This window comes from Dermochelys coriacea, chromosome 21, assembly GCF_009764565.3.
Source record: "Dermochelys coriacea isolate rDerCor1 chromosome 21, rDerCor1.pri.v4, whole genome shotgun sequence".
Lineage (NCBI taxonomy): Eukaryota > Metazoa > Chordata > Testudines > Dermochelyidae > Dermochelys > Dermochelys coriacea.
In genome coordinates this window covers 13,723,362-13,732,527 of record NC_050088.1, presented here as the reverse complement: position 1 = coordinate 13,732,527, position 9,166 = coordinate 13,723,362, and positions in this window count along the sequence as shown.

Genomic DNA, 9,166 nt, shown 5'->3' with positions numbered 1-9,166 from the left:
AACGATGTTATAGCGAAGCATTGCATAACTTTTAATGGAGCATGTTCTGTAATTGAGCAGGGACATAAGATGGAAACAACGTTAAGTGAGAGGACGTTAAGTGGGGAGTTACTGTATCATTCATCTTATGACAGGAAGAAGAGCTTCATAATTCCACCTCCAATCCTCTGATTTTAAGCCTGAAGGGATTTGAGATAATAGCTTCCCTGGCCCTGCAGACCATAGGGACAGTTCGGTCTCAGTGCAAAGTACACCTGCATGTGTGTGTGACGGGGGCTGAGTGCAGGGTGAGCTGATGCCCTGAAGTAACTGCTGATGGGAACCGGGTATTCTGCTTTGTAGCTTATCAGTGGAGGTGAGCCCAGTTAATTTATCTGTCTTGTTTCAAACCAAATCTTGTGTTTTGCAGGGTAGAGGCAAGAAATACTTCGCTATGTGATCCACAGTGAATGCAACAGCCTGTCCTTGAAGGAGGCTGCTGGGATAGATCAAATGAGATAGTTGGGGTGGCGGGGGGTTGGGGGGGGAGAATGGGGATTTTCCCTTCCCAACTTGAATCCAGTATGTAAATGCACAAATGGGTGCATGTGTCTTATGTAGCTGCACCAGTGCTGGTGTTTCTTTCACTTGTTTCTGTAGTCACTTAAATCACCACAGATTAGCTTATCTGTCCCAAGCACATTTCTGTGCCAGATTCACTCTGGTATTGCATCCCCTATTAGATTCTATTCATGGCAAAACCTCAAACGTTCCCTCTTCACCTTTCTTGTGTGTCTATATTAAGAAGATAATGGGCAAGTTGTGTTCAAACCAAAATGCTCTGCTCAGTATTTTGGTTCCACCTTAGATGGACAATCTACCCTGTTCATTTGTAGTTTAAACTGTTGGTTCATGAAATATACCATGATGGCCAGTTGCATTCCTATGGCTGTGGCTCTAAGCTTTACCTCAGTAGTTTTTCTTCAACTGATTGCATGTGTGCACTCCACTCTTGGTGCGTGTATGCCCTGCGCACACTCACGTTTCCCTCAGTTGTACTCGTTGGGGAAGCTTAAGAGCCCTTTGCTCTCGCACGCCACTATGAGCTGGTATAAAGGACCCAGCAGCCCTGAAGCCCCTTTCAGTTCCTTCTTACCATCATGAGAGTCGTTGGAATTCCTTGGCTTGCCTTAGCAGGTACTCTGTGTACAGCTCATTGTAAATTTCTTGTAAATAGTTAGCCAGTTTTATAGTTACTTTGTACCTAGTAACTAATCCGATCTGTAGCACTTTCCTTTTTCAGGCCCCAGATTTGGGGTTTCTGGTTTTTAGTACGAAGGATGCCTTGGTCACCGGGCTTCAAACCCTGCGTTTCTTTTCTAGGCTGATGCCCTTAAGCAACCCACCCTCACACTGCTTGAAGTGTTTGGGGGAAGCTTGTATTTGGGATTGTTGCTAATATTGCAAAGACTCTAAGCCAAGGACTGAAAAAAGATTGAAGCCAGGCTGAAGTTTTTGCTTATGGACGCAGCCCTGAGACTTCCTTAAGAACCCAGTCATCCTGACTCAGCACTAAGGGCTTCGGTTAGGCGTGCACCTCCTCTGCGGCCTAAGACCCAGGGCGGCTCACCCTCTCCAGTGCCCCGAGGGAGGAAGTTCACCAACACCTAAATCTAATAAGCATGTGGATTCCAAAATCCAAGCACTCCTCTTCTCAGGTGGCGCCATGATGGGCACCATTCACTGCAGCACTGGCGGGCACCATCAAGTCCCAGGGCCAAAGATGGCACCTTCTACATCTGCAGTACTGCAGCAACCCAAGGTTGTCTCGATACCAACCATGCAGAAGGCATTTGCAGCAGCGAGAGATCTGCTGAGCCTGCTGGTGCTGGTATCCCTGGCAGTGCAGGATACTGTGCTCCCAGTACCAGCAGACAGGCGCACCAGTGTGGTTGATGCAGTACCTGGTGGTGTGACAGCCTCTTGTGCTTCAGACTTCATGCCCGTCAGCCCTGTTGGAAGGGGAAGCGCGCCATGTTGTCTGCTTTACACGCTTTGCCGACCCGACGCTGTTCTCTGATGCCCTCAGAAGCGGCCCCCTTGGTGTGCACAGGGTGACTCATCCTCCTCTGAATTGGAGATTGGCTCCACGATTCCCAGCATCGGAGCCAGTCATGCTATTCTTCCCCCCCCTTGTCCCCCCCTTCCCCCTGTAGTTGCTAACCAGGTTGCCTCAAGACCCTTCGGGTGGAGTGGAATTGGGCATGTCAGGGTTCCCTCCCCACTCTGAACTCCAGGGTACAGATGTGGGGACCCGCATGAAAGACCCCCGCTAAGCTTATTTCTACCATCTTAGGGTAAAAACTCCCCAAGGCGCACATTCTCCCCTTGTACTTTGGATTAGGTAAACACTGCCACCACCAAGTGATTCAAACATTTAGGGAGGGCCACTTGAAACCCTATCTCCCCCCCCCCCCCCCCAAGCCCTACACCCCCTTTCCTGGGGAGGCTTGAGAATAAACAAGATAAGCACAGACCAACCTTGGGTTTTTAGGGACACTAAAAACCCCAATCAGATTCTTAAAGAAAACGGGTTTTAGAGTGGCAGCTGTGTTAATCTGTATCCGCAAAAAAACCAGGAGTACTTGTGGCACCTTAGAGACTAACAAATTTATTAGAGCATTTATTAGCGTTCTAATACATTTGTTAGTCTCTAAGGTGCCACAAATACTCTTCTTTTAAAGAAAACAGAACTTTATTAAAAAGTAAAAGGAACACCTGTGTAAAATTAGGATGGAAAATAATCTCATAGGGCAATCAGATTCGAAACACAGAGGGTTTCCCCTCTAGGCAAAACTTTAAGGTTACAAAAACGGATAAACCTCCCTCTTAGCACATTGAAAATTCACAAACTGAAACAAAAGATAATCTAATGCATTTCCTTGCTATTACTTACTTTTTCTGTAAGATTAGACGCTTAGTTCAGATATGGCGTAGGGAGATGTATTTTCCCTATTCTGGTTCCTCCCTGGAGCCAACAACAAAGAGAACAAAAGCAAACCACTGCCCCCACAGATTTTGAAAGTATCTTCTCTTCTCATTGGTCCTTTTGGTCAGGTGCACACCAGCTTACCTGAGTTTCTTAACCCTTTACAGGTAAAGGAAGGATTTTATGCTACCCTTAGCTGTATGTTTATGACAGCATGTCATTGGGGACGGCCAGTAGCCCTTTTAGAACCCATGGGGTTCCCCCATTTCTAGCTCCTACACAAGGCATTCCTGCTCTGTGTTGTCAGAGAGCTGTGGGAAGACTCTTCACCAGGCACTACCAGTATTGTGCAGGAGGAGCCTGCTGGATAGCTAACAGAGAAGGGGCAGCCGCAACCTGTGCTGGCTTCATGCTCTTCCTCTCCTGACTGGCAGTTTCTTCAGGAGGCATCTCACCCACTCCTGCTGATGATGGAGCTCACTGAGAAATGCCACCGGTTTTGTTCCCTACAGAGTTGCAGTCCAGATTCCATCACGGACACTTTCCTACTAGCCTGGTCGAATAAGTGCTGCTACGCTTTGCCTCCAATTCTGCTCCTACACCGAGTGTTGGTAAAAATCAAATGGGACCATGCCTGGGTTATACTAATAGCCTCAGCATGGTCTCGGCAGCACTGGTTCTCCATTCTGCTGGCTCTGTCAATGGAGTCTCTGATATTGCTTCCTTTGGCCCTACGTGTAATTTCACAGGTTCCTCGTCAGCTGCTCCACCCAAGCCTGTAGGTTCTTTAACAGCCTGGAGGCTCCCTGGCTAAATCTTAGAGAGGAGTCTTGCTCAGCTCAAGTTCAGGATGTCTTGTTAAATAGTAGAAAGCCCTCCGTCAGGTCTACGTACACTTCGAAGTGTAAGCCTGTGTGCACAGACACTCCAATCCCTTCACTGCTTTATGACTTGAGAGAGACCGAGTGGAATGCACATGTGAAATCACTTGAAGAGGAAAAAACGGTTACTAACCTCCCATAACTGTTGTTCTATGAGGTGTGTTGCACATATTCCTTCCACGACCCTCCTCCTTTGTTTTGGAGTTGTCCAGCAAGAAGGAACCGACAGAGCTCTGGGCCAGTGCAGCCCTTCAGACCGGCACACAGTGGTGTGTGATGGCAGAGGGCACTCGAGCTGCCCTGACAGGTACCAGGGAGGGAAAATTTCCAATAAGTGTACACAGGGCACTTGCCCGCTCAGAGTGGACTGCACATGTGCAACACATCTCCAAGTACAACACTCAGAAGGCTAGTAACTGGGACAATGGAATCTCGCTCTGACCCATCATAAAATTGCAGCTAGGCTTGGCAGAATTGGATTTTTTTTTAAATGTTGGCAATTTAATATAGATTTTTAAGCTTTTTTCCTCTGTTTTTAACTACTTAATTTGCACAGTTGTGGGAAATTAATAGGGAGTAGAATTACAGCAGTCGCTGCAGCGGGCTCCCTGCCCCAGCGAGGGGCACAAGATGCGCAGAGTGGAAGGGAGGTTGCGGTCCTGGCCTGGTGGAGCAGAGACCTCTGGTCAGGGCCACCAGGAGGAGGATGGGCCCCCAACTGAGAGGGAGGCCAACCATTGCTAAATGGTTCCCGCCTAGGGACGGCCATCACGCTCCCAGTCGGTGGGTGAGTGGGGCATGAAAGTGGAGCTGTGGAGGGCTCCCTGTGCAGCCCCGGGTCCAGTGACAGCAGCTTGCTACAGGTGCTACGTGCGGGGCAGACCACGCTTGCCAGATGTTATTAATGGATAGCTTTTCATGAATTTCTATGTGTCAGAGAAACTGACGTTTACCAGTGATTAAAAATTTAAATTGAATCCTGCCAAGCTATATGTCTAATTTACCCTGCATCCTCTCCTAAGGGGAGCGTCCCTGTTTTTTCATTCTGAGAGCTCTCTGGATAATGCTTCCTGTTCCTTTATTAGTGTTGCCCAAAGCCATGAGACTTGTCCAAGATGTTACTTACTCACTGGAAGGCTATTAACTGTCAGCTTCTTTATCGTATCCCTTGGGAGCTGGTGCCGGACCAGCCGTGTACAAATCGCAGCTTCCCAGATGTAAAGAGCCCTGGGTGTGTGCTGATTGATGAGATGTTTCCTGCTGACCGAAGCTCTGCACTTGAAATAGAAAGCTCTCTCATTAGTTGGGGATGCATCCCCATCTAACGCAGGCTGTTGGCTGTTGCAAGAAAGTAGAAGTAGGTTACAAAGCGGTGGTGCACTGCTGGGTAGTTGAAGAGGGTTCAGTTGATGAACCAAAAAAATTTCACACACACCCCCCCCAATTAGTTTGGGGTTGACCTAAAATGGGAACATTGTTTTTCTCACAAAAAAAAAAGGAAAACCCAGTATCATTGTCGCATGACTGCTGTGATGGGAAGAGATGCAGGGAGGAGCAGTGGCTGGTCCAGTACCTATTATCCTTTGGACGGTTACCGGAGGAGGATGTGTCATGGATTGCCCATAGTTTCTGTGTGTGTGCACAGCCGAGTCCTAGGATGTGGCAGGTTCTTTGGGAGGGATAGCGGGGCTGAGATTTGATCTAGGTTCAGTTCCCAGCTTGCGCACGGGGATAGTGGATATGGGTTGTGAAGGGCACAGAATTATCAGCAGTGCGTGCCGCTGCCCTAGTTCTTAAGCTGAAGTACTAGGGTAGAACAGCAGGGGCCAGAGTCTGCAGTCCAGCCTGCCCCCTCCACCAGCCAGGACTGCATTAGGGGGACACTCACCCCCACTCCCCCCCCGGCAGGCACAGCTGGGCACCAGCATTTGGGGCTCTTCTCTGCACTTACCCACCCACCCACAATGCGATCATGGAGCATTTGTTCGGCGACCTTTAGCCATTTGCTGCTGCAGAAAGTAGATCCCTCAGTGCTGGGAGACATTGCCCTTCCTGTCGTTCTGGGGGGGACACCACCCCATGCGTCAGGGAGCGGAGAAGTGTTGAGACCCCAAAGGCAGTAATGGTGCTGGCCTGCAGAGGTCAGTGCATACCAGAGAACTGGCTGCTGGGGCGAAGGAGCCCTAGGCAAGCTTGTGCTGAACAGCTTGTTGGAGCAGAACCGGGGGCTTGGATTGTGAGCACGTGGGCAGAGCTGTCCCCTGAATGCATGCAGTGCCTAGCACCTCAGGGCACTCCTGATATACAAAGTGTAATACCACTAATCCCCTTCTCTATTTCTCTGTTCCCCGCTGCCTGTCTGAAAATCCCTGTAATGGTGGGAGGCAAGAGAACCTGAAAATGCTCCTAGCAGTTGCTCCCCTCCTGCAAGGGGAATAGATCAGTAAGAATCCCATGCCTACAACCCTTTAGAGGGGGGGTCCATCTCTCCCCAGGCCCACGATGCCCCTTTCCAGCTTTGCTGCTGTTAATATTACAATAGTAGCATTCTGCCAGCATGGTATGAAGATGGGATAAGAGGAGATTTCTGCCCCAAGAGCACATGCAGACAATAGGTGGGCTGAGGAAGGAAGCACCCCTGAGCCTGTTTTAGGGATGGAGAGACAAAGGACCAGAGGCGACTAGTGGGGTTTTCACAATCAGCTAAGCAGGTTAGGTGCCTAAATCCCTTCTGTGGTCAATAGGAGTTAGGCACCTGACCTGCAGAGGCAATTTTGAAAATCCTGCTAGGTGCCTAAATGCCTTTGGGCAAGATGCAAAGGGCCAGATTTTCAGTGTGGTCACACGTTGAACCCACACATCTCCCACCCTAGTTCTCCAGCACAAGGCCATACTGCCGGCTAGGGGACAAGTCCTGCATTCCCAGAATACTGGCCAGTCCGGTACTGCTGGGAATAGCATGGGCCCACCCCTGCCAGCGTGACCCTGTCCCTCCTGGCACATGGGCTTGCTGCATCAGGATGCCCTTTTGAAGCGCACCCTGCTCTGCCCCCGCCCCCGCCAGCATGCCCTCATGCACGGTGCGTGCCAGGTCCCGCCGGCGGGAGTGGAGTGATGCACGTGTCGAAATGGCTTCCCCGCTGGTACCAGACAAGACCGTGTCTGGTTTTGTCCCTGTACTGGCCAGGGCACAAAGCACCTAAAAAGCAAATTGTTCGCCTCAAAACCGGCTGAATGGCTTGCCTACTTTTTGCTCTGCTGCTGTTCAAGGGAGAAGCTTCTGAATGGCTTTGGACCCCAACTGTTACTTATTCATGGCTGTGGGTGGCTGGTGAAGCTTCCCCTGGGGGAGGCCAGTTCCCTGTTCCTCCTCTTCCATCCACAGCCATGCCCACACTCTGCCCCAGACCCCCCCACCGCTCTTTGCTCCCCCGCCCCGCTTGCTGCATTCCTCCTCTTCCCCCTCCCACCCCTGTGAGAACCCCACTGCTCCCCGCATCTCTCCTCCACACACCACTTCCCCTCAGGCCCCGCTGCTTATGCTGTCCATGTCCCTTCTGTCCTCCACCTCCTCCCCCATGAGAACCCCACCGCTTACAGGGACACAGTGAGTGGCCGGCAGGCATGCGGGGGGGGGGACTTGCAGGGGAAAGGGGGTGAAGGAGAGGAGGGACATAGGGAGCGGAGGGGGAGAGAGGAGGGACTCAGCCAGGCAGTGGGGGGTGATGGGGGCCTTGGGGAAGGGGCAGAGTAGGGACCGGAAGAGGGGAAGCCTAGGTGGAGCTACCATGGCCCAGGCATCCAGTGGCAGGTCGGTGGTGGCTGTGCCAGGGGAGGCTTAACCTCCCCTGGCCTGTTATACCCGCTGCCCATGTCCCTGGCTCTGTAATAGGTCCTGTTTAATTTCTACTGATCTAACAGTTCCATCTGCCTCTTCATGTTCCCTTTCTTTGTCCAGCCAGGTAATCATTAACATGGGGTTTCTAGCCGCAGCAGTAAGTTAAAAGACCAGTAATTTTGTTTCAGGAGGGCTTATTAGAAAGATAAGCTGAGAACAAAACTCTGACAGACAACCTGCTCCTTGTCTTGGGGCTGGTGAACTAATTAGCAATTGTTTGAGACCTTGGGAAAGCAGGGCTGTCCTCGAAAATGACTCGGGATCATTGGATGATAACACTACAGAAAGTGTTTTACCCGCTTCTGGCCATAATCGGGATCCCATGTGAGTATGCGGGGCAGGAGAGGTGTGGCTGGATAGTCATCTTCATACGTTTTAAAGCTGAAAGGAAAAATTGTGATCCTGCATCTGTCTCATAGCTTCCGGTTGTCCTGGAACAGGGCTTTTAGAGAGACACACCTAGTCTTGACTTAAAGACTTCTAGGGATGGAGGATCCACCAAGTCCCTAGGTGAGTTAGCTTCGCTGTCAAAAAGGTGCAACTTATATTCAGTCTCTATTTATCTAGCTTCAACTTCCAGCCACTGGATTTTTGTCATGCCTTTGTCTGCTAGGTTAAAGAGCTCACTACTATTATGTATCATGTATCATTTTCATGTATAGGTACTTGTAGACCCTGATCAAGTGGTTTATTAATCTTCCCTCTGCTACCCTAAATAGACCATGCTTTTGAAATCTCTAACTGTAAGGCAGGTTTTCTAGACCTAAATTAACTCCAGTAGCTCTTTTCTAAGCCCTTTCCAGTGTTTCAACTTCCTTTTTGAAATGTGGACACCTGGACACGCTATTTCAAACCTGGGGAAACAACTTTGAATTTTGGGGGGTGTTTTTTTCTGACTAGCTCTAGCTATAGAATGGAAGATCACTTCTGAGCATGTTCCAGACTGAACCCCGGTTTCTAAGTGCCACAGAAGATGAAGATGCTCAGGGAACAGGAGAACAGATGGGGCACAAAAAAAATATGAACCTCTTGATTTCTTTTGCTGCAAACGTTTTCTGCACCATCCTCAATTTTTAATAACAACTTAAAAATTTCTGGGTGAAATCTTAGCTCCATTGAGGTCAATAGCAAAATTCCCATTGAAATCCTAGCTTTGTTGGAGTCATCCTCTGTCTCTTTTTCAATTACGTGATCTAGAGAGCGATGCTGCTGCCCTGTTAAATGTGACCTGAAAAGGATTTTTAAATAACTGGGTTTGTCTCTTTTTGCTTCTTTATTATAGATAAATTTTTAAATCTTTATAAGGAAAAGGAACTTTTTTAAAGCATTAGATCTTGTCTATCTGGGTGAGAACTTGACCGGCATAGTTATTCCACAGTAACTAACAGCTAAATCACAGAATTGTTATGCTGCTCAATT